The sequence below is a fragment of the Oryctolagus cuniculus genome, chromosome 3 (genome assembly GCF_964237555.1).
Source record: "Oryctolagus cuniculus chromosome 3, mOryCun1.1, whole genome shotgun sequence".
NCBI classification, from domain to species: domain Eukaryota; kingdom Metazoa; phylum Chordata; class Mammalia; order Lagomorpha; family Leporidae; genus Oryctolagus; species Oryctolagus cuniculus.
In genome coordinates, this window is record NC_091434.1 from 95,652,958 (window position 1) to 95,680,406 (window position 27,449).

Consider the following 27,449-nt stretch of genomic DNA (forward strand, 5'->3'; position numbering starts at 1 on the left):
TTTATTTATTTATATTTTTTAAATTTCAGAGGCAGACTGTCAGAAGGAGACACAGATAGAGAAAGAGAGAGCTCTCACTCTACAAATACATACAATGGCTGGGTCAAGCTAAAGTCAGGAGCTGGGAGCCAGTTTCCACACATGGTTGCCAGGAAATCAATTTCTTAAACCTTCAACACTGCCTCTACAGTCTGCATTAGCAGGAATCTGGGAGTTAGAAGCCAATATTGAACACAGAGTGTTTCCAATATGAGTCATGTGCCTTAACTGTCAGAGACCAGCCCCTGTGTTTTCACTTTTTACAAAAGATTTACTGGGGCTGGAGCTGTGGCATAGCAGGTGAAGCTGCTGCCTGCAATGTCAGCATCCCATGTGGATGCTGGTTTGAATCTGGCTCTCTGCTAATGCACTTAGAAAAGCAGCAGAATATGGCCCAAGTCCTTGGAGCCCCCATTCCCTCATGGAAGTACCGGATGTAGCTCCTGGCTCCATTGCAACCATTTATGGAGTGAACCAGTGGACGGAAGCCCTATCTCTCTGTCTTGGTCTCTCTCTGTCTTTAATTCTGACTTTCAAATCTTTTTTAACAATTCATTTATTTTTGGAAAAGAGGAGTGACAGGGAGGAAATGAGGGAGAAAGGGAGGGGGAAAGAGAGAGAGAGAGAGCGTGAGAGAGAGAGCGTGAGAGAGAGAGAGAGCCTAAAAAGATACATGCTGGTTCACTCCCTTATATGGTCACAATAGCTGGGGCTGAGACAGGCTGAAGCCAGGAACCAGGAACTCTCTCTGGGTCCCCTACATGATCTGCAGGTTCCCAAGCACTTGTGTCATCTTCCACTGATTTCCCAGTAGCATCTGCAAGGAACTGTATCAGCTGTGGAAAAGTTAACACTCAAAACTACTCTCTGATATGGTATGCCAGCATCACAAGTGGTATCTTTTTTTAACTTTTATTTAATAAATATAAATTTCCAAAGTACAACTTTTGGATTATAGTGGCTTTTTCCCCCCATAACCTCCTTCCTACCCACAACTGTCCCACCTCTCACTCCCTCTCCCTCTCCCATCCCATTCTTCATCAAGATTCATTTTAAATTATCTTTATAAACAGAAGATCAGTTTAGTATATACTAAGTAAAGATTTCAACAGTTTGCACCCACACAGAAACACAAAGTATAAAGTACTATTTGAGTACTAGTTATTCCGTTAATTCACATAGTACAACACATTAAGGATAGAGATCCTGTATGGGGAGTAAGTGCACAGTGACTCCTGTTGTTGACTTAAAAATTGACACTCTTATTTATGAGGTCAGTAATCACCCGAGGCTGTTGTCATGAGCTGCCAAGGTTCGCCAACTCTGATCTTATTTAGACAAGGCCATATTCAAAGTGGAAGTTCTCTCCTCTCTTCAGAGAAAGGTACCTCCTTCTTTGATGGCCTGTTCTTTCCACTGGGATCTCCCTCACAGAGATCTTTCATTCAGGTCCTTTTTTTTTTTTCCACAGTGTCTTGGCTTCCCATGCCTGAAATACTCTCATGGGCTTTTTATCCAGATCCAAATGACTTAGGGGCTGATTCTAAGGCCAGAGTGCTGTTTAGGACATCTGCCATTCTATGAGTTTGCTGTGTATCCTGCTCCCCATATTGGATTATTCTCTCCTTTTTAATTCTATCAGTTAGTATCTTGTTTATGTGATCCCTTTGACACCTAATCCTATCATTATGATCAATTATGAATTGAAATCGATCACTTGGACTAGTGAGATGGCATTGGTACATGCCACCTTGATGGGATTGAATTGGAATCCCCTGGCATGTTTCTAGCTCAGCAATTAGGGGTAAATTCGATTTGATCATGTGCCAAAATTGTACATCTCCTCCCTCTCTTGTTCGCACTCTTTTATTTAACAAGGATCACTTTTCAGTTAAATTTAAACAGCTAAGAGTAATTGTGTGTTAATTAAAAACTTCAACCAATGGTATTAAGTAGAACAAAAAAATACTAAGAGGAATAAAATAGTAAGTTGTTCCTCAACAGTCAGGACAAGGGCTGATCAAGTCATTGTTTCTCATAGTGTCCATTTCACTTCAACAGGTTTCCTTCTAGGTTCTCGGTTGTCACCAATCAGGGAGAACATATGATATTTGTCCCTTTGGGACTGGCTTAATTCATTCAGCATGATGTTTTCCAGATTCCTCCATTTTGTTTTAAATGACTGGATTTCATTTTTTTTTAACTGCTGTATAGTATTCTATAGAGTACATATCCCATAATTTCTTTATCCAGTCTTCTGTTGATAGGAATTTAGGTTGATTCCTTGTCTTAGCTATTGTGAATTGAGCTGCGATAAACATTGAGGTGCAGACAGTTCTTTTATTTGCCAATTTCATTTCCTTTGGGTAAATTCCAAGGAGTGTGATGGCCGGGTTGTATGGTAGGGCTATATTCAGGTTTCTGAGGAATCTCCAAACTGACTTCAATAGTGACTTCACCAGTGTGCATTCCCACCAACAGTGGGTTAGTGTCCCTTTTTCACACATCCTCGCCAGTATCTGTTGTTGGTAGATTTCTGAATGTGAGCCATTCTAACTGGGGTGAGGTGAAACCTCATTGTGGTTTTGATTTGCATTTCCCTGATTGCTAGTGATCCTGAACATTTTTTCATGTGCCTGTTGGCCATTTGGATTTCCTCTTTTGAAAAGTATCTATTCACAAGTGGTATCTTAAGCTGCTGCACCACAACAGTGGTCCTGTCTTTGCAGTTTTTGATGGTGTCTTTTTACATATAAAAGTTTTTACTTCTGATGGAGTTTAACTAATCTCTATTTTCTTTTATTTTTTGATGTTTTATGTAAGAAAATATTGTATAGCCATAGGTTGTGAAGATTTAGTCCTGTTTTCTCCTAACAGTTATAAACTTTGAGTTCTTAAATAAAGGTTTGTGATTCACTTGAATTATTTTTTGTGACTACACTGAATTTTATTCTGACTCTCTTCCTTTAGAAGATAAAGGATTATCTTTCCTTAAAGGATGTTCTGATGAATTGATCAGAAATAATAGGGACTTTAAACCAGTTATTTTCTGTATTCTTTCATCTTTTCTTTTGCAATGACTTTTTTGTTTAACAATATGTATTTTTTTAAAAATCCATGGATTGGAGCAACCAACAGAAATTTTCTGTAATATACATTAGGGATACAGAATATGGAAGATAATATGATTTTTTTGTTTCTCTCTTTTAGGAAGAAAAAAATATTATGAGCATTGCTTGATTCAGCTAGAGAAATTTTCAGGACCAGAGAGGAAGTGCTCTAGGTGACAAACAACTCCAAATTATAGAAAAGGTTGTACTTGAGTGTTTGGTCTTCCCACATCTCATCTGAAGCTCTTACTTGTAATGAAATATTGCTTGTTATTTCAATTGGTGGAAGACTGAAATGCAAAAGAATTTTGAAATGCAGTGAGACCTGAATTTTGTCTAAGTTATTGCTTTGAATAAAGTTTGAAATGCAGTAATTAGAGTAATATTTATTTCCAAGATTCTGAAAATTAGGATGTACCCTTACCTTTGTTCACAACAAAATTATTTGGACTTGGTGGCTGATAAATAATGCAATTTATTTCTCACAGTTCTGAATGCTATGTGATAGCTGATGAAGGCCTTCTTACTAGTTCATAGGTAGTCAACTTATTATCATAGCAGATATGTATACATGGTAGCAGGTATGAGAGAACTACAGACAGTGAGATGATGAGACAGAGAGGAAGGTATTCTTTCTGTTGGTTCACTCCACAGCTGGCCTCAACGGCCAGAGCCTCACCAATCCAAAGCCAGGAGCCAGGTGCCTACTCCTGGTCTCCTATGTGGGTGCAGGGGCCCAAGCACTCAGGCCAACTTCCACTGCTTTCCCAGGCCATAGCAGAGAACAGGATTGGAAGAGGGGCAGCCAGGACTCGAAGCGGATCACATATGGGATGCCGGTACCTCAGGCTGAGGATTAACCCACTGCGCCACAGCATGGGTCCCTCCAGCATCTCTTTATAATGGCATTAATCCCATTCATGAGGCTTCACCCTTATAATCTCTTAAATAATACCTCTTAAATACCCTACCAGCTCATTGGTGATGTTCAGTTTATAAATTCTTGATTAGGTCATTATGTTTTCAAGATACAATACAAATACTCAGTGTATATATCCCTATTATTTCTAAATTATGATCAAACTCAACATGGTCTCAAGCAGATCATCAAAGACCCTGACAATGATCAAACATAGCTTACTTAGTCCCAGCCACCACTGCAATATGATTGATACCTATTTTGTTAATGTTTCATTGGAATTAGATGATCTATATTTGAACCCAGATTTACCTGATTGCAAAGCTCATACCTTCTTTAATTTTGGTTTATTAATCAGCAATTTTATGAAATGTTATTTTCATATGTTTAAAACTTTTTTTGAACAGATACATTTCTTATTTTTGTGATATCAAATCTCCATGGTCATGTGAACACAGCTTTCCTCACATTGTGTTGTCAAAAATCAGGATTATAGGCTCTGGAGTGTGGTAAGAAAAGCTGGAAAATGAGGACAGCTGCAGAGATTTCTTTTCTAGTCCATATAGAGAAAATTTGGAATCTGAGTGATGGCTGCAGTGGGGAAAGGGATAAAAGATACTTTGGTTTATGTCTTTTAACCTTAAAAAATGGTTTCAGGAAACTCCATTACCAGCAGTTCAGGGGGAAGTTGATATGAAAGGTATTCATTCAGAGGCACAGAAAGGAGAAGAAAGTTGTCTCAGTTACTTATATTGATCTGTAAGCTGTGAAAGATGAAAGCAGTTTACAGTCTGATGGTTTTTGGACTGTTTGTTCAGACAAGAAATTCTTGATTCAAGCCAAACATTACCTAGATATTCAATGAAATAACAAATATAACAGAACTGCACTCCCCTTTTCCTATTATCATTTAGTTGGGAGGTGTACTAAAAATCCCATTTTCATGATTTCTTCACTCTCAGACATCTTAAAATCAATGATTTTATATATCCCCACTGAATATGGTTTAAGATTTCTAATTATGTTTTTGAATTAAATTTTATGAACCTTGAAGTTGAAGGTGACATTTTGACTTCTCCATGGCTTTACTCACGTCCAACAAACAGCATTATGCATATAATAACAAAACATTCACAGTGTTGGCCAAAAGCTATTGATTGACCATCTGCTGAGGGCAGAAAGTGGGTAGAATAACCTGCATGCCGTTATTCCTGGGTCTGGCTTCAACCTCTACCCTCGATAAGTAATTGTCTTATTTATGATTGCATCTATAGTACCTGTTCTAGCACCTGAAACTTAGCATATTCAGAATAAATGAGAATTGGAAGAAAGAATGTTTTAGCATTCAATTACAGATTGGTTGCTTCTGGGTTTTGAAATAGATTTTGATGTCATTTGGTAAAGTTCAGCAATATCTATATAAAGTGCTTGACCCTGTTAACCAGGATGCTCTCTCTGAATGGACTGCTTGAATTGAGATCTGGTTTGCAACCTACTAGAAGGCTGATTATGGAAACATATCTTGAATTTTCTATGCCTTAATTTCTTTATACTAGAGATAATGTCAATACCTATTTCATAATGTTCTTATGAAGATATTATTAGCTTAAAAAGCTATTTAGTTTAGTGTTTGACTCATAATTTTATTTTTATTAGCTTCATAAAATAAGGTGTTATTAATATCCAGAGAGGTTAGAATTTCCCCTAAGTAGATAATATGTAAATTAATCTTTTTAAACCGTAGGTACTTGTGCATTATCAGAGGGAAAGAAAGCACAATTGAAATGTAGAATTGCTCAAGAAGTAGAAAAAGAAATCTAAGTCATAGAGAAATAGATCAACTAAGACTAAAGAGTGTTTTACCACCCAAGGGAAATTTATATGAAGATGTACACTCTTTTTTTAGAAATATTCTTTCTTTCTTTCTTTATTTTCTTTGAAAGATGGAGAAACAGACACAGACAAACAAACCAAGAGAGATATTCCATCTGCAGATTCACTCTCCTAATGTCCACAGCAGCCAGACTAAAGTTGGGAGTCCAGGACTCAATCCAGGTGTCCCAGATGGTTAAGACAGACCCAGGCACTTAAGCCATCACTTGCTGGCTCCCAGGGTACACATAGGAGGAAGATGGAATCTGAAACAGAGCAGGGACTCAAACCAAGGCACTCTGGCCTGGAATGTTGGTTTCCCAAGCAGTGGATTAACTGCTGCACCAAAAACCCATTACAAGATAGGCACTCTTGTTTTTCCAAGATATCCTGGTGATGCAATGTGCAATTAAAGCACATGTGATCCCTTAGTTCTGGGCCTGATCTTCTGCTACAACAAGCAGAGTAATGAATTGTGTTCATTTGTGTATTAATAACACTTGTTGAGCTTCCACTTGCCATATGGAAGGCTTACTAAGAACTTGTGTCTAAAATCTCACCTTTTAAACTCATTTAATCATCAGAACCACCTTATTAAGAAAGGCATGGTTAGTATTTTATCTTACAAGTTATGAAAGTGATATAAAGATAGAATTTTTTGCCCCATGTCACATAGTGGTAAGAAGGAGAATGTAGGGTGTATGGCTACTGAGTGTGTTTCCCTAATAAACATATCCTACAGAATAAATACTTTAAGTTTTTAATTTCTTACAGCATTTTTAGATTCACAGAGAAATGGAAGATACAAGATTTCCCATACATACTTCTGTTTCCAGTGTGCACAGCCTCCCCCACTATCAACATCCACCAGAGTGGGACATTTGTCACCTACAGTGACCCAACACTTTCACATAAGAAGTCCATAGTTTGTATCAGGGTTCACTGTTGGTTTTGTGAATTTTATGAGTTTTATAAAATGTATAATGATGTATGTTATCATTATAGTGTCATACAGAGAATTTTCACTGCCCTAAAGTTCCTCTGTGTTCTGCCTATTCATCCTTCTCTCCATCCCAACCCATCAATACCACTGATCTTTTTACTATTTCCATAGTTTTGCCTTTTCTAAAATGTCATATACAGTCATGCACCACATAATGACTTTTTAATTTTTTTAAATATTTATTTATTTATTTGAAAGGCAGAGTTACAGAGAGGCAGAAACAACAGAGAGAGAGAGAGAGAGAGAGAGGTCTTCCATCCGCTGGTTCATTCCTCAGATGGCCACAATGGCTAGAGCTGCACCTATGTGAAGCCAGGAGCCAAGAGCTTCTTCCAGGTCTCCCATGCGGGTGCAGGGCCCAAGGTCTTGGGCCGTCTTCCTACTGCTTTCCCAGGTCATAGCAGAGAGCTGGATCAGAAGAGGAACTTGAACTGGAGCCCATATGGGATGCCGGCACAGCAGGCGGCAGCTTTACCCACTATGCTGCAGCACCGGCCCCACATAAGGATATTTTAATCAATGACATCATATATACAATAGTAGTCTCTTAAGATTCTATCATCTAGTGATGTCATAGCTGTTTTACCATATGTATGTATACCTGATAATGTTTGCACAATGACAAAATTTGTTAATGATACATTGTTCAAAATTATTCCTGTCATTAAGAGATGTATGGCTGCAGTTAGAATCATACAGTGTGTATGATATTTTTACTTAGTAATATGCATTTAAGCTTTTTCTGTGCCTTCCATAAATTGATATTAATTACCTTTTAGTACAAATAATTTTCCATTTTCAGTATGTATTTTTTTATTTTTCAAAGTACCTAATAAAGGAGATCTTGGTTGCTTCCAAGTTTGGTAATTACAAATGAAACTACCATAAATGTCCATGTGCAGGATTTTGTGTAGACATATGTTTTCAACTCCTTTGGGTAAATGCCAGGGAGTGTGATTGCCAGATCATATGGGAAAGGTATGTTTAACTTTGTAAAAACTTGCCAAGCTGTCTTCCAAGGTGGCTGTATCATTTTGTATTTCCACCAGCAATGAATGAAATTTCCTGTTGCTTTACATCCTCAATAGCATTATGTGTAGTGTACCAGACTTTGGATTTTATATACATATATATTTTTTAAGTGAATACATTTCATGTGTTTCATATACACACATGTGATGCCACTTTTTTCAGAATAATTTTAATATCTATGATTTTGATCTCTTAAAGTACGTTACTTTTATCTTCCGAAGAAAGTACAGTCTTTATGCTATTTGGAAACGTCTAAATGTTTTACTTGGCTAATCTTTTTAGTTTCAGGCTCTCTGATGTCTCCTAATGCTTCATCTGCATTGACTTGCTTTTCTGGATTACTGACATGATGCTTCACTTTGACCTCTGAAATTTGTGTTTCTCATTCCTCTTACATATTTCTACCTTTGATGACTTTGTTATGGCTTTTTATTCTCAAACTATCCTTAAGCATTTTTACTTACTATCTAAATAAATACTCAGTGACTATCAATATTCTGTCTTTCTTTTTTTTTTCACAAGTGTCCTAAAAATATATATTTTTATTTATTTATTTTTTTTAACTTTTATTTAATGAATATAAATTTCCAAAGTACAACTTATGGATTACAATGGCTTCCCCCCCATACCGTCCTTCCCACCCACAACCCTCCCCTTTCCCACTCCCTCTCCCCTTCCATTCACATCAAGATTCATTTTCGATTATCTTAATATACAGAAGATCAGCTTAGTATACATTAAGTATGGATTTCAACAGTTTGCTCCCACACAGAAACATAAAGTGAAAAATAATAGATGATTTTTTTTTTAAATGATGATGAAATCAGAGCAGACCTATTGTCATGTTTAATCCCAGTGAGAGTCAAGTTGGGAATTGATAATTTCTTTTTTTTTTTTTTTTTACAGAGGATCAGTTTAGTATGCATTAAGTAAGGATTTCAACAGTTTGCACCCCCATAGAAACACAAAGTGAAATATATTGTTTGAGTACTCGTTATAGCATTAAATCTCAATGTACAGCACATTAAGGACAGAGATCCTACATGAGGAGTAAGTGCACAGTGACTCCTGCTGTTGACTTTACCAATTGACACTCTTGTCTATGGCATCAGTAATCTCCCTATGCTCCAGTCATGAGTTTCCAAGGCTATGGAAGCCCTCTGAGTTCTCCGACTCTTATCTTGTTTAGACAAGGTCATAGTCAAAGTGGAGGTTCTCTCCTCCCTTCAGAGAAAGGTACCTCCTTCTTTGAAGACCTGTTCTTTCCACTGGGATCTCACTCACAGAGATCTTTTGCCAGAGTGTCTTGGCTTTCCATGCCTGAAATACTCTCATGAGCTTTTCAGCCAGCTCCGAATGCCTTTAGGGCTGATTCTGAGGCCAGAGTGCTATTTAGGACATCTGCCATTCTATGAGTCTGCTGAGTATCTCACTTCCCATGTTGGATCACTCTCCCCTTTATTTACTCCATCGGTTAGCATTAGCAGGTACTAGACTTGTCTATGTGCTCCCTTTGACTCCCAGTCCCTCCACCATGACCAACTGTGAACTGAAATTGATCACCTGGAACAGTGAGATGGCATTGGTACATGCCACCTCGATGGGATTGAATTGGAATCCCCTGGTATGCTTCCAACTCCACCACTTGGGGCAAGTCAGCCTGAGCATGTCCCAAATTATACATGGTAATATTCTGTCTTTCTACCTACCGCTCATCCATCTATATATCTAGTATCTCTTCATCCATCTACTTGTTGAAAAATGAATGCCTCTTCACCCTTTTCTGGACACTGTGTGGCATGGTCACTTATAGACCAAGAGGAGTAAACCAAGGTGATATGACTCTTTTTATGGGTCTGTGTAGGTTATCTATGTGTATGCCAGGTTATATATTTCACTTTGTATTACAATTCTTATAAAGGAGGTCACATTATAATGCAGCTGTATAAAAACAGATGTTGAAATAGTTTGGAATGTTTGTATCAGTAAGATTTCACATTTGAGTAGTTTTCAGTTACCAGTTTCAAGTTTGAAGTTTTCAAACTTGCTTCTGGCAATGATCCCTGTTAGCCTTGAAATTATTGTTATCAGCAAGTTGCAAGAATCGTAAGATGTCTCTAAGGTACTTTAAAATAAGGGAAATGCTATTTTTCTACAAACATTAATTATGAAAATCAATATTTACATGAAGAAATTGATGAGCAGAGTCACCTAAAAGATTCAACTGGAGCTTATTGGTATACAGCATCATATACATAAAATTGTGCGAAAATAGGGATTTATCAGCCATGAATATAGAGATAATATAATTACAAAGGATTAAACATTGTCCAGAAAAACAGAGGCATAAAACCTGAGAGCTTGGACTCTTATAATCCTATGGACAAGATAAGTCCTTGCTGTTATGACACTAAAATGTACATAAATTTGATATTATTTACACTTCAACTTAAATACCTCATTTTTTGCTGCTTTCACAATCATAAAACAAGCTGATTATGAGTTAGCTTCCCCAGGCAATTTGCCTACAAGGAGAGAAATGATAGACTATTCAGCTTCAAGTATAGCAGGTTATAGGATAGTTGTGTTAATTGGATACTTTGGTTTATGAGTTACAGAAGTCTACTTATGCTAGCTTAAGCCAAGCCAATAAACACATTAAATATGAATATATGAATTAAAAATGATGATTTGTTGTAGGGCCTAGAATGTGTCTTGAAATTTGTAGAGATACTTGCAGACAGGTCTCAGAAGTGGACTATTATTATTACCAGGCACTTGATGTTATTTATATGATCATTTTAGCACTTAATCCTTTCTATATGTTCACTTTAGCACTTAATATGAGCACTTTAACAATTAAGATGGCATTTTTACCACCAATTTTAATGGGATTGGAGTCCTATGATAAGTCTTTAAACTGTATCCTTAGAAGTAAGTGCATAGGACTGTATGCGAACTATACAGCTTTACAGTTAGAAACTTCCTCCTCCCTCTCTTATTCCCCCTCTTATTTTTAACTGGGATAAATTTTCAATTGGATATATATATATATATTTATATTATTAACTCTGTTAAGTAAAGACTTCAAAATATAGTATGAAAAAGAGAAAAGAAAGAAAAGAAAAAAAATAGAAATAAAGAACTGTTCCTCAAATGGAATTAAAAAGGAAGGAATGCCATACATGGGAAGCAGTCCACACAGCAGATTCCTAGAAAGGCAATCGCTGTAACTAACACTCTGACCTCAGAATCAACCCTTAAGGCTTCCTGGTCTGGCTGAAAGGCTGTGAGAGCATTTCAGGCATGGCAAGCCAAGATACTGTGGCGAAAAAATATCCTACATGAAGGATCTCTTTGAGTGAGACCTCAGTGGAAAGAAGGGGCCATCAAAGAAGTATGCACTTTTCTCTGAAGAGAAGAGAGAACTTCCACTTTACTTATGGCCTTGTCCAAATACCGATGGAGTCTGAGGTCACAAAAGGCTTCCATAGCCTTGGCAACTTTGGCAAGATCCTCAGGTGATCATTGACATCATAAATAAGAGAATTAATTGTTAAATGAACAACAGAAGTCAGTGTGCAACTACTCCCCATGTAGGACCTTTGTCTTTAATAAGTTGTACTATGAGAATTAACTGCAAAAATTGTTCTCAAACTGTACTTTATATGTTGTGTGTGTGTGTGTGTGTGTGGGTGCTAACTGTTGAAATCTTTACTTAGCATAGAGGTGGTCCTCTGTATATAAAGTCAAACTAAAAATGAACCATAATGAAGAATGGGATGGCAGAGTTAGTAAGAGTTGGGACAGGAGTAGGGGTGGGAGGGTGGATATTGGGGAAAGAACCACTATATTCCTAAAGTTATACCTATGAAATAAAAACTTTAATAAAAAAGTAGGCTAATGAGAAGGAGAAAACCACAGAAAACCCATAAAATCTTCTCTCTTCAGTTTTTTCTTTTTTATTTTTTTTTAAATGATGATGAAATCAGAGCAGACCTATTGTCATGTTTAATCCCAGTGAGAGTCAAGTTGGGAGTTGATAATTTCTTTTTTTTTTTTTTTTTTTTTTTTTTACAGAAGATCAGTTTAGTATGCATTAAGTAAAGATTTCAACAGTTTGCACCCCCATAGAAAAACAAAGTGAAATATATTGTTTGGTTACTCGTTATAGCATTAAATCTCAATGCACAGCACATTAAGGACAGAGATCCTACATGAGGAGTAAGTGCACAGTGACTCCTGTTGTTGACTTTACCAATTGACACTCTTGTCTATGGCATCAGTAATCTCCCTATGCTCCAGTCATGAGTTTCCAAGGCTATGGAAGCCCTCTGAGTTCTCCGACTCTTATCTTGTTTAGACAAGGTCATAGTCAAAGTGGAGGTTCTCTCCTCCCTTCAGAGAAAGGTACCTCCTTCTCTGAAGACCTGTTCTTTCCACTGGGATCTCACTCACAGAGATCTTTTGCCAGAGTGTCTTGGCTTTCCATGCCTGAAATACTCTCATGGGCTTTTCAGCCAGATCCGAATGCCTTTAGGGCTGATTCTGAGGCCATTCTATGAGTCTGCTGAGTATCTCACTTCCCATGTTGGATCACTCTCCCCTTTATTTATTCTATCGGTTAGTGTTAGCAGGTACTAGACTTGTTTATGTGCTCCCTTTGACTCTTAGTCCTTTCATTATGATCAATTGTGAACTGAAATTGATCACTTGGAATAGTGAGATGGTATTGGTACATGCCACCTTGATGGGATTGAATTGGAATCCCCTGGTATGTTTCTAACTCTACCATTTGGGGCAAGTCAGCTTGAGCATGTCCCAAATTATACATCTCTTCCCTCTCTTATTCCCACTCTTATGTTTAACAGGGATCACATTTCAGTTAAATTTCAACACTTAAGAATAACTGTGTATTAATTACAGAATTAAACCAGTCATATTAAGTAGAACAGACAAAGAAACTACTAAGAGGGATAATGTATTAAGTTGTTCATTAACAGTCAGGGCTATGCTGATCAAGTCACCGTTTCCCATAGTGTCCATTTCACTTCAACAGGTTTCCTTTTTGGTGTTCAGTCAGTTGTCACTTATCAGGGAGAACATATGGTATTTGTCCCTTTGGGACTGGCTTATTTCACTCAGCATGATGTGTTCCAGATTCCTCCATGTTGTTGCAAATGACTGGATTTCGTTGTTTCTTACTGCGGTATAGTATTCTAAAGAGTATATATCCCATAATTTCTTTATCCAGTCTACCGTTGATGGGCATTGAGGTTGGTTCCAGGTCTTAGCTATTGTGAATTGAGCTGCAATAAACATTAGGGTGCAGACAGCTTTTCTCTTCAGTTTTTTCTAAAGCGAGCAGTCATCTGCTAGTTCTCTCTCAGAGCTGGACATTGAATATTGATGTGGGATGTAGGCCTCTTAACCATGAGGATAAATACTCCTCAGCTCTCATTCTTCTCATGGATGCTTCCCTTTTTGTGCTATGTAAACAATTGATTCTGTTTCTCCAGAGTACATAGGGATGTGAGGTTAGTATTTCATATTTCCCTAGAAGAGAAATAAAATTAAGCTCAGAATATGAATAAAAGCTAGAAATTCCACTTAGATGTTAAAAAGATGTGCTGAGAGTGGGTATCCTCTCTTTGATTGTAAGGGGAAAGCATTTGATCTGTTACTACTAAGTATGGTAGTAGATTTTTGTAGATGCCCCTCATCAGGATTTGTAAGTTTTCTTTTTTCCTACTTTACTCAGAGGTTCTTCAGGAATCAATCCTAGTTTTTGTCAAATGTGTTTTCTACTGAGTAGTAATAATGTTTTTGATAATCCAGATACCCTTGTAATCCCATATGAATTTTAGAATCAGTTTTCCCTTTCTATAAGTAAGGCCATTTTATCAGGATTCTTTTGGACTTTTAGAACACTTTGGGTAGTATTGCTATCTTAACAATATTAGTCTTCTAATTCATCAGTGTGAGATGAGATCCTAATTATTTAGGCCCTTTTTCATTTCTTTTAGCACTGTTTTACCGCTTTCAGTATGTTTCACATCCTTATTTAATTTACTCATTTTTGGAAGGTATTACAATGGAATTGTTTTCTTGATTTTTATTCTTAGTTTATTCTTTGCTAGTGTATTATTGATCTCATACCCAGTGATTTTGCTGGAATCATTTGTTAACTTTAATAGCAATTTTGTGGATTCTTTAGGTCCAACATTCTGTTCACCTAGCGCCTATTTTGGAGTCTGACTTGCCAGTCTGACAGGCCATTGCATCCCTGTCTGAAGCAGGACAGGGTACAGTTCCTACCGAAAGCAGACCTTGGTGTTATCCACATAAAACTGATCTTGAAAGTGGTGAAAAATGTAAGATTTACAAGGTCTTGGTGGTTTTCATTGAAACTCCAATGCAAAGCCTGGGAAACCAGACAGGGTTGTGCTGTAGGCTTACAGCCCCTTCATGGAGCAATGCATACTGAAGATGTGAGGGCAAAGTACCCAGAAAAGTAGAGGGACCAGTGATATGAGGCACACGTTGATGAAAGCTGCAAGTAGTATGCCAGGAAAGCTGAAGACATCAGCATTTGGGCTCAGAGATTAGCCCGAGGAGCCAAGATTTTCATAGCATTGAAGGGGCTGATGTTTCTACCTACATTTCGAAGAATTTCTCGGACAATCTTGAGGCCTAGGAAGAGATTGGTCACAGGGACGGAGCCACTGTACAGAGTATCCACTAGCACAATGCCTAGTGGAATTACAGAGCTGAAATTTCAGTCTCTGAGAACTAAGGCGCGAGCTGTGCAGGCAAAACCAAAAGGCTTGGGACTGCTCTTGCCACATTGTGCCCACGAGGCTGTGCATGTGATAGCATTTAATATTTGAGCTGCTGGGTTTCAGCCTTCTCTTGGTCTAATTAATTGTTTGTATTTCCTTGTGTTTTCATTTCCACTCCATTTGGAATGGAAACATGAAATCTATTCCTGTCCTGCCATGGTATCTTGAAATTATATAGCTTGTTTTTTGATTGTACTGGTTCACAATGAATGGCATATGTGTGCCTTGAGTCTAAGAGAAAAGTTTGGACTTTGAGATTTTGAATTAATATTGGATTGAGTGAAGGCCTTGGAATTTTGGGGGATGGAATAATTGCATATTGTCCATGAGAAGAAAATGAATCTTGGGGACCCAAAAGTTAAATATTGTTTAACAGGATTTGTCTCCCAGACACCTGCAGGTATTTAAACCCCAAAGTTTTATATTAACAGTTAATGGATTAATGTTCCTAATTCAAGGATATAGTATAGATGCTTGATCTAATATAGTGTATAAAGTGGGAGTTCTGGGAAATCACTGGATTGGATTAGGTTGCTAATTAGGTGGATTAGGTGGATTCGCATGTTCAAAGCATGATGACATTATGAAGAGACACATGGACATGCAGGGAGATCATGGTTCCTAAATATCTGGCTCACCCTGTGACGCTTTCCCTGCCTTCTGCCTTCAAAAGCCACCAGACTTATGGCATTATCTGTGCATTTAATTTGTCAATATTACCGTTTTCTGTCTCTTATTGATTACTATTTCCTTATATACTGATTGGAGAAGATTTAAAGGGACCTCAAAAAGTCCATGGGAAATGGAATTTAAAGTTAAATGTAAAAATAGGGGCTGGCATTGTGGCCTAGCAGGCAAAGCTGCCACCTGCAATGCCAGCATCCCTTATGGGTGATAGTTCATATCCCAAATGTTCCACTTCCAATCCCATTCCATGCTAATCATCTGGTATAATTAGGGGAAGATGCCCAAAGCATTTGGACCTCCACCACCCACGTGGGAAACCTGGATGAATTTCCTGGCTTCTGGCTTCAGCCTGGCCCAGCACTTGCCATTGCAGCCATCTGGGATGTGAACCAGTGGATGGAAAATTCTTTCTCAGCTGGCGCCGCGGCTCACTAGGCTAATCCTCCGCCTTGCGGCGCCGGCACACCGGGTTCTAGTTCCGGTCGGGGCGCCAGATTCTGTCCCGGTTGCCCCTCTTCCAGGCCAGCTCTCTGCTGTGGCCAGGGAGTGCAGTGGAGGATGGCCCAAGTGCTTGGGCCCTGCACCCCATGGGAGACCAGGATAAGTACCTGGCTCCTGCCATCTGATCAGCGCGGTGCGCCGGCCGCAGCACGCCAGCCGCGGTGGCCATTGGAGGGTGAACCAATGGCAAAAGGAAGACCTTTCTCTCTCTGTCTCTCTCTGTCTCTCTCTCTCACTGTCCACTCTGCCTGTCAAAAAAAAAAAAAATTAAAAAAAAATCTCTCTTTCTCTCTCTCTCTGTCTCTCCCTTTTTCTCTGTATTTTTTCAAAAATAAATAAATATTTATAAAAATGTAAAAATAAAAATATACAAACATTATTTCTCAATGTAAGTTCCATCAAATTCAAGACATTTATAAGCAATGATGCCAGCCTTTTAATTCATCCTTAAAGAAATAAGGGTTCTGGTAGTTGAGAGAGAAGGAGAGGCAGAGAGAGAGAGAGGTTTTCCATCAGCCAGTTCACTCCCCAACTGGCCACAATGGCTGGAGCTGCGGTGATCCAAAGCCAAGGAGCCAGGAAATTCTTCCGGGCACATGGGCAAAGGCCTTGGGCCATTTTCTACTGCTTTCCCAGGCCATAGCAGAGAGCTGGACAAGAAATGGAGCAGCCAGGACTTGAACCGGTGCCCGTTTGGGATGCCAGTGTCGCAGGTGGCAGCCTTACCCACTACACCACAGCGCCTTACCTGCTACGCCACAGCACCGGCCCCCAAATATCTTTTTCAAGGTTCTGAAACATAAGGAAGTCACAAGGAGCCAAATCAAAACTGTACAGTGGATCCTTTCCCATTAAAACTCTCACACAGCTGTCCTGGTTTGATAAGAGGAACGAGCAGGCACATCATTGTGGTGGGGAAGGACTGTCCTGGGAGTCTTTTTAGGTGTTTCTCTGTTAAAGTTTTGGGTAACTTTCTGAAAGCACCCTTATAATAACCCAATTTATATCTTGTTTTGGACCTCCAGGAAAACAACAACCAAAAAGCCTTGAACATCCAGGCCAACCATTGCTGTGTTGTGGAGTTTGCCCTTGATTGGTCTGCTCTGCCCTTGACAGTACTGCTTCCACCTCTCAGTAGCCACTGCTCTGACTGTGCTTCTCTTTCAGGATCATACTGGTAAGATCTGGTTCATCTCCTATTACAGTTCCTTGAAGAAACACATCAGAGTCTTGATACCACTGTTTAAAATGTGCAGTGAAAGCTCTGATTTTGTTTGTATGCAGCAGCTTTGGCACTTGTCCTTTAGAAAGTTTGCTCAGTTGTTAACACATCCATCAGAATTCTGTGACTTGAACTGAGATGTCTATTATCTATTGTTTCTGCTGGAATTTTTGGTTGTTTTTAATTAAGGCACAAATAAGATTAAAATTTTTTCCCACAAACTGATGTGAAAAGTATGCCAATTCAGGCTTCACCTTAAACATCATCTTGTCCCTTGTGTGACAGCAAGCCATAGTAACTCCGTATTGAGTCTGGTTCTCTCAGAAGAGAGCTGAGGGGCTTGCACTATGGTGTAGCAGGTTAACGCCTCGGCCTGAAGCCTCGGCATCCCATATAGGCGCCAGTTCGAGACCCGGCTGCTCCACTTCTGATGCAGCTCTCTACTGTGGCCCCCCGAAAAGGAGTAGAAAATAGCCCAAGTCGTTGGGCCCCTGTACCCACATGGGAGACCTGGAAGAAGTTCCTGGCTCCTGGCTTTGAATCAGCCGTTGAGGCCAATTGGGGAGTGAACCAGTGGGTGGATGACCTTTCTCTCTCTGTGCCTCTTCTCTCTGACTTTCAAATAAATAAATAAACCTTAAAAAAAAAAAAAAAAAAAAAAAAAAAAAAAAAAAAACAACAACAACAAAGAAGGGATCTGACCATCGGGAGACTCCCTGGCCCCTTTCCAGCCATAAAGCTTAAAAGTTCTCACAAGCTTTTCTGATAAGGTGGGAAAACTCAGTGAAATGACCAAAGGCCTATTCCAGGAGGAAAATAAAGGAGTGTTATGACGCAGATTCTAGCTTCCATTTCTTACAATTTAAATGTTTAAAATCTTGCCTCTTCCACTGCTCTGTGTAGAATAAACAGGGTAAGATTTGCTGCAGCTACGTTCAGACTGATCAACTCCCTGGTCTGGAATACCACAAGGACGTTTTCCCTGACAAATTTTTGTATTTTTAAAGGAATTAGAAAGGAAATTTTTTTTCATTAATGTATGTTCTTGTATTAATATTTGAAGCTTTCTTCTTCTTTTTGGTCCCAGGATTCCTGATTAGTTCAGGGATCACTAAACACTGATATCCTTTCTAGAAGAGAGTTATTCATTCATAAACTACTGATTTCCTTGGGTCATTGCATCCATAAATTTTTTGTAAACGAGCAATAATCCAGTTATTCTACCTAAAATTCACCATAAATTTGATGTTTGCTCTTGATTATATTGTTGTGATAGGAGCTCTTTTCAAACTGGTATCTTGTCCTTTGTAGAGCAAAATGGATTTTCCACTGACAGCCTCAATAATATTACAAATTGTGGTGTAAATCAAGTTAAATGAACATAATTTAATAATCTAAGATTATCTGTTGCTTCATTTATTTAAGTAGATGTTATTATTTTATTAATCTTTGGACTTGAGCAAGTCATAGATATTCAGATTTCTGAGTTCTATCAGAGTATTGAGAAAAACTTGTAGGAAGTTTCCATTCTCGAAAGTCTTGGTCAGCACAACCTGTTTGAAGCTTACTTTATTCACTGATACCAACTCCACAGACATATTTAAACAAGTCATCCCAATGAATGCAGAGGTTGGGTATGACAAGGTTGAAATATCTCCTCCATAAGTAAAGGACCTGGTTCTTCATGAGTGATGGCCTCACCAACACTGATATACAAATTCTAAGCCTTGCATTAGCCACATCACTATGCTAAAATTATATAATAATTGATTGTATCATATGAGAGAAGGTTCTAGAAAAAATGGTTCAAAGAAAAAAATAGAATTAAAAGTAAAGTTTATTTAGTGTGAATATTCTTGAAAATCATGCTTAATTTTTTTCATAATATACATTTTAATAAATTTTCTGAAGAGCCTTTGTATATGGCCTTAGTATTTTGGATTATGTTAGTTCCAATTCAGTTTGTATCAATGCAAGTCAAATATTTCTGGGAGATCCAAGATCTGTACACAGGCTAAGTTAGTAAGCAAAGAGTAAGGGAAATAAGAAAGCTTTAGGTACAGGGCATTGGGAAAACAAAATTACAGTGATGGGCAAGGAAGTCAAGAAAATGTCAGAAGTCGAGCTGAGCTGTATGGTTACAGGTATGTTCGTCTGTGTGTGTGTGCATTGCACACATTCAGACAAATATTAACCAAGGGTACGTGAAAGTGAATGGAAAGTGGAACTTGCAGCAAAGGATGAGAATTCCTCTTTCCAGGTAATGTAGGCTTAAGGCATTAACTTTCTGGTATTCAAACTCTTGTGACATGTTGGTTCTCCTTAATTCTCAACTGCACTTTTGTTAAATGGATACAATTTAAATTATCATGAACATTCAGGTATGCCAGTTTATCATCTTATGTCAATGTTATCCATCTTGTGTGTATAGTGCTGTGCTTTGTCACTTGGCCATTATACTACACATTAGTTTCATCGAACATTCTTTTTTATCATAATGAGTCAGTGTCAAGACATCTTGTGGTAAGATCTTGATATATATTTAACTGGAGGACTCCGTTAAAAATGAGTCAATGATGAGGAATTATCTTGCACTGAAGGAAAAAATAGGCATGTAATGAATCTGGATTTTGACATGTCATATATCTTACAGAGGGACACCCACGAATTGTTGGAGAATGTTGGAAATATGCCAGGAATCATTGTGGCAGGATGGTGGCTAGGTTGATGATGATGCATTGTCATTTTACTTTTGGAAAATCCTGTGAGGCTCACTATGGAGTCTGGCAATAGCAATTACAATTACTGTACTTCATTTTATTCACTTGGGCAAAATAATGCCATTCCACTTAAAACATACAAAATTACAAACTAATAATAAAGCTCTCTTAATGGCCCTTAGAGTGAGGAGTTAACCTTGATGATAAAGTGATGTAAGGCTTAATAAACCTTGTTTCTGGCCAAGTCCCAGGGAGAATGAATTCCATGTGACTCAGCTCTGTGGAATCAATAATAACTGACTCCTGTTTGGCACTGTTTGGTTGAATATGAGGTGCAAATACAGCACTCACTCAGGTACAGGGATTACCTAGGCTTTCCCTGCCACTTTCACAATGTTTCCTTTTTCTTTCTCTTGTCAGCAAATGACTCTCCTCTCTGATTTGCACCTCAGTTGCCCTGGTGTATGCTTGGCTATTTGCCCCTAACAAGCACAATTTTACTTATGGATATAAATTAAACATTTTAGACAATTATGTGCTGAATAGCCATAAATCTTAGGTCAATATTGGTAAACAGCCAATAGCAACCTCTGCAGTAAATTCTTTACTAGGGTTTTATTCAAAGATATTTTACTAAGAAAAATTGTTGAGCAACTCCATTTAGAGCTGTCACTTAAAACATTACCAGAGCCTGGATTAGAGACCTTAAACAGTCATATTGTAGAATTTGGAATAAAAGACACTGGAACAAAAATGCATATTTAAGAAGGAGCTTGCCTCACCAGATACTGAATCTTTGAATGCCTGATTTTAGGACTCCCAGCCTCCAATATTGTAAAAAATAAATTTCTAGTTTTTGTCAGTTTTGCAATTTCTGGTATTTTGTTACATCAGTCAGTATAGACTGAAAGACTGGTTGAGACTGTATCTGTGATGGCAGTGGTCAGTGCAGAGGAAACATAGGACCTAAGAAGCAGGGATGGGTCTACAACTCAGCAAAGTCATCGTGGAAGAATCCAGTCTCTGAGCAGACTCCTCTTGAGAACAGGCTCAATTTTTTTCAGGGTCCCTAAGCAATCTAGCTCATGGAAAAGGAAGTCTTAATTGGCAGAATTTAAACCTGAAATGGCTGAAAAAGCAAAGTGATTTAGTTTGTCTGATGTTAACTACATGGCTTTTTCTGCCATAAGTCAGAAAAGAGTCTTAAGTAAAGATGAAATTTTTATTTTAAAAATCTAGTCATATTTTAGTAGTAAGAACTTGAGTTAAAAATTGACATCTGCTGTTTGTTTGTTTGTATATTTGTGCAATTGTGGAGATTTTACTGGGAATAAGATATTTAGAACATTATAAAAAGGTGGATTCTTGTTTTTTTGAGGAATAAAAAACCTGGCTATCTATAATTCAAATTTATAAAACAACTAGTCATAAATATTTCAATATTATTGATTTAATGACAACAAATATGCTATCTTGAGATAACTGTGTGATGAGATTTAGAATCCAAAATTAATGGTACTGACTTTGCTGGTAGGTTCCTTTAAAAATTCTGTACATTAAGTGTGTGATGTTTTAATGATACCATGTGGAGAAGAGCCACTGGGACATTCCTTACCAAATTTTGAGTTACAGTGGCCTCAAGATAGCTTTAATTTCTATTTTCTCTTACACTTTAATTTATACTAATTACAGCAATTAATTTTGGCTAACACATGTGGAAACGAATAAAAATGTAGAATCATACATAATAAAATCTAAACTGATCGTAAAATTTTAAAATAAATTTTAACATGAGCAGTTCCATGCAGCTACATATTGAAAATTTCCCTCTTCCTATTTAGTGCTCCAAATATTTCAGTAGTTTTTGTTATTTCATGATCAATGTGAATGCCATCATCTAAACAACTCTAAGCAATAAATAAAATGGGAAAATTTCATTATCATATAAACTTCTTAGAATATTGAATTTCAAATCATTGAAAATAGTAATAACCAAATTAGTTGTTATCTGACTTTACTAATATAAAAATGTACATTTCAGCATTCTATTACTTGAATACTTGAGCAGTTACATGCCCCCGGCAATGTTAGATTTGATTAGGGATTTTAGGTCTACTGCTTAACAAGCTTGGCTGTGAATCTTAGGTAAACATCTTTTAGATACAGAAAAAAGTCAGAGTATTATAAAGGAGGTGGATTCTATTTTATTTTATTTTATATTTTAAGGGAAAGGGTTTATTGGGGAATACACAGCAGGCTGGAGGGAAGGGGCGAAGGAAAAAGAAAGAGAAGGAAAATATAAGAGAGAGAGACAGAGAGGAGAGGAGCTAGCGAGGAGAGAAGAGAGAGAGCAGAGAGAAGAGAGATGAGAGGGGGAGAGGAGAGCAGAGCAGAGAGTGCAGAGAAGAGAGAGTGAGAAAGGAGAGAGCCAAGAGAGAGAGCGAGCAGGAGAGGAGAGAGAGCCATGTGTTCAGGAGCAGGTCCTTTTAAAACTTTGCCAGAGCCCTTGTCTAAAAATGATCAGAGTCAGTGAACTCAGGGGGCTTCCATAGCCTTGGCAGCTCATGACAAGAGCCTAGGGTGATTACTGATGCCATAAACAAGAGTGTCAATTTGTTAAGTCAACAACAGGAGTCACTGTGCACTTAGTCCTCATGTAGGATCTCTGTCCTTAGTGTGCTGTACATTGAGATTTAATGCTATAACTAGTACTCAAACAGTATTTTTCACTTTATGTTTCTGTGTGGCAGCAAACTGTTGAAATCTTTACTTAATGTATGCTAAACTGATCTTCTGTATATAAAGAGAATTGAAAATGAATCTTGATGTGAATGGAAGGGGAGAGGGAGTGGGAAAGGGGAGGGTTGTGGGTGGGAGGGACGTTATTGGGGGAAGCCATTGTAATCTATAAGCTGTACTTTGGAAATCTATATTCATTAAATAAAAGTTAAAAAAAAAAAAAAAACTTTGCAAGAGGAGGGGCATGGAAGCAGGAGCTGTGAATCCCATAAGATAGGGGTGGAGCTTGACAACAGCGGTTGGCCCCTGTGGCCACCTGGCTTACAGCAATGGTGGTGGGGGCTAGATCCTAGGATGGTGTCAGGATGTAGATTTGATTTTAGATCAGAAATCACAGAGTAGTGAAAGTCCATACAATAGCAGAAAAAAAAATTTGCTTAATCAAATAACTAAGTGAAATACATACTTACCATTTGTCAGATATAATTCTGGGCTCTGAAAAAATATAATTATCAAGAGAATATTTGCTATCAAAATGAATTAATAGTTTATTTTCCAGGCAAATGTGAGAAAAAGAATTCACAATGCTACTTAGTACAGAGAAACTTTAAAAGAGGTGAGGTACAAGGGGCATGGAGACAGAGAGCCCCAACTGATCACTAATACAGATTGTCAGTAAACATATCATCCCAGAAAAGGACCATACTTTCCACGCCTTATTAAATTCTAGCGCCTTCTCCACTCTTTCTTCTCCCTCTACCCCAATAAGGAATCCACAACGTAGAAGGAGCTTGAGTCCCTGAGTCATCACTGATCAGAAACATTGTAATTGAACCAATATGTCAAAATATGGGTTCACTGATAGTTTTGCATAATTTATTACATAACAAACCATTCCAAACTACTTCTATGAGACGGGAATATGAAGTATTTAAAGTGGACTCCTGAATCATGTACTAGTTTTATTCAGGTGTCACATATGGAAAAGATGGAATTGGGAGTATGTGGATCAACTTCACATAGAATAGGGGGATAAATAATATTAATAAACAATGTTTTCTGCCGCGAGTGTCTTGGGGAGTCTGGCCAGCAGACTCAACCCAGGGCCCGCGACGACGGTTTCTCGGGCCAGAAAAGAACGAAGGATGCTTATCGGTCTTCAGTAGACTTCTTATTAGAGAAAGTAGACGTGACAGAGGTAGAAAGGAAGGAGGAAAGCAGAGGAGAGAGAGAGCTTCCTCCTCACACCTGCGGCTTATATACAAAATGTGACCAATAAGAAGCAAGCTAGAGTCCATGCATCAGGCACACCAATCCGGTCTCTGTTCACGTGAAGGGCACGCGTCCTTCGGCCAATCAGGTGAGGTGTCACGCAGCAGGCAGGCAGGCAGACTCACTGCCGGGGGGGGGGGGGGGGGGGGGGTCCTGGCGCCATCTTGTTGTTTACCGCGACCTCGATCCCTCCGCCTCCGGAGAGCCCTGCCTGTTGGAAAGCTCCTGGTCAAAACTGAAACTAAAAACCTCCGCCTAGCAATGCCGCTGTGGACTATTCCCCAACAGTTTTCTATCATTCACTATATCTGTCATATCAAGTATGGGGAGGAGATGAGTGTGGAAAGGGCTGGGGAAATAAGTATAGAGGCACATTATGGAAATACATTTCTATGAATAGTCTTTGGGATTTATTGTTTCTAACATACATTTCACAGAAGTACATAGTTTTCTTAGTTATGATGACTGACATTTTCAAAACAAAAAGAAGGACACTCAGTTTGAGTTAATTTTGAGTCTTGAAAGAAACAATAACTGTTAGCAATAACCAATGGTCAAGACAAGTGTTTTAAAGTATTCCATAAGGATTGCGCATCAAGATTGTGCTATGCTACATATTTTGCTGAGTTAAGCCACAGCACTGAAATGAAAATTGCTGCAATGAAAAACTTGATAGATAGCATAGTATAAAATAGAAACTATTCTCTGCTAAAAAAAAAAAAAAAAACTTTCAAAGTCAATGGTGTTAAAACAGTAAAGGATGATTTTTTTCCTCACATGTCTGATGCAGATTGGGAAGTGAATTGTGCCTCCTAAAAAATGAAGTGTTGAAGCCCTAATACTTTATACTTCAGAATGTGACCAAAATTAGAAAGAATCTTTTTTTTAATTAATTTATTTATTTGAAAGTCATAGTCCCACAAAGGAAGAGACAGAGAAGCCTTCCATCCAATGATTCACTCCCCAGATGGCTGCAACAGCCAGGCTGGGCCAGACTGAAGCCAGAAGCCAGGAGCTTCTTCCAGCTCTCCCACATGTGTTCAAGGGCCCAAGTACTTGGGTCATCTTCTGCTGCTTTTCCCAGGTCATTAGCAGGGAGCTGGATTGAAAGTGGAGCAGCTGGGATTTGAACAGGCACCCATAAGGGATGCTGGCATCTCAGCAAACAGCTTTACCTGCTACACCACCATGTTGGCCCCAGAAACAGAGTCTTTACAGATACAGTCAAGATGAGATCACTAGCATGGGCCCTAATCCAGTATGACTGCTGTCATTTTAGAAAGGGGAAAACTTGGACACAGAGACAGTATGAATAGATGGAAGATGATGTGAAGAGACACAGGGAGAAGATGGTGATTTACAAGACAAGGAAAGCAGAAGTTCTCAATAAATCACTGTTATTTTGATAATCAGTAGTTTGTAGAATGCATTGTGCAAAAGGATATGGAAACTAAGAAATTTGACCTTATGATCAGTAAGTAAACTGAAAATAGACCTTTGTAAAAAGTAAGAATAAGGATAGGAGAGAGGAGGAAGAAGGGTTGGAGTGTGGGCAAGAGGTAGGGTTGGGTAGGGGGTAGGAAGTAAAACTATGTTGCTAAATCTGCACATATGAAATACATGAAACTTGTATAACAAATAAAATTTTGAAAAAGAAATTTTAAATTAATTAGTTAATTGAGAGAGAGAGAGAGAGAGCACTCCCATCTGCTGGTTCACTTTCTAAATGTTCATAACAGCAGGTGCGAGATCAGCACAAGATCAGAAACCAGGAATTCAATCCTGATCTCCCAAGAGGGTGGCAGGGATACAAATATTGGAGCCATTACCTGAGGCCTCCCAAGATGCACATTACCACGTTTGTGGATTCAGAAATGAAGACAGAACTTGAACTAGACACCCCAATAGAGAATGTGGGCATCCCAAGTGGCATCTTATCTGCTGCAGCAAACACCCACTGAGAGGCTAAGAAATTTGATAATAACTTGTTTTCACATTTTGAAGATTTCTTGAAATATTATAATCTTGCAGATCACTAAAACATTGATAACATTTCATGAAAACTGACTAGTTGCAGGAATATCTACCTCAGTATACTTCTTTCTTTTCACTGACTCTTCTCACCATACATATATGACTTGGTGCATATTGAATATGATTGCTTACTAGTAATTAAATGGCTTCACTTTTCAGTATGATCATTAAAGAAAAAAATTAGAAAGAAATTCATGTATGTATAGAGAACATACAAATAATGATCTAGACAAAAGTCACTCGTATTCAAAGCTCCATATATTGACCAGACACATTTTCAGGATAAGGAGGAAGCAAACTTTGAGACTGTATTGATCTACTTATTATAAAATGCAATTTTAGTAATTAATTTCTCCAGACAACATTTTATTTGAGACAAACTACTGGGCAATTATAGGTCAAATTGAATAAAATCGTCTACAGGCTTTGTCTATTTACCTTATAAACATTTTGTATATTTGTGTATTTGAAGAATTTGTCCCTTAAAAATTGTGTTCTAAAGCTTCTATGCTGTACAGCATTTGGTCTTTTTTTGCTCATTCTCAGTAATTCCTCTCAATAAAATTTATATGTATAAGTTGAGTAGTGTGCTTTATACTGAAGAAGCCAAATAAATAAAGAGATAATTAATATGGGAAGAACAGGAAGAAAGTGATTCCATTTGGAAAGTAATACAATCTGTGAAGGCTTGTGAGACTGGGAGAAAATTGGAGTACAAAATTCCAGGAGAGAGCATAAAATGTAGTTAAACATGTACAGAACTATTTAAAGTTAAAAATACAGTCATAATAATTGTGATTTTGTTAAGATTACTGAAGAATTGCTTTTTTTTTTTTTTGGTTAAGTCAAGGGGCAATTGCACCCCTTATCCTATCACTAAAAGTGGACAGGGATCAAGTCTTAGATTCCCTAAAAATTGTGACATCTCAGGGAATAATAATGGTAAATGATTAAAGTGAAAGGACCATTAAAGAATAAAACAAATGGATATTTTATATTGCAGAGTGATTAATTAATATAACTTCATAAAGTCGTTGATTCTACACCATACTTTATATTTGAAACAGGTTGGTAAAAGGGCAGGGCATAGAAGATTGTGGTTTACATCACTTGTAGGCTGTTATTTACTACGCGTTGGCAACAGCAATTCTCTCTTGTTTATGGAGGTCTCTAGGTGTCTCTTGCCATTGCAGAAAACAATGTATAACTTTCTCACCTTCCCCATTTCCAGGAGCTCAGCTTAAAGCTCATAATTATCTTTGAGAAAATTCGTTTTTAAAAGATATTTATTTATTTATTTGAAAGTCAGAATTAGACACACACACATGGTGAGAGAGAGAGAGTGAGAGTGTGTGTGTGTGTGTGTGTGTGTGTGTAAGAGAGAGAGAGAGAGAGAGAGAGAGAGAGAATCATCTTCTGCTACTTTTCCAGGCCATTAACAGGGAGTTGTGTCAGAC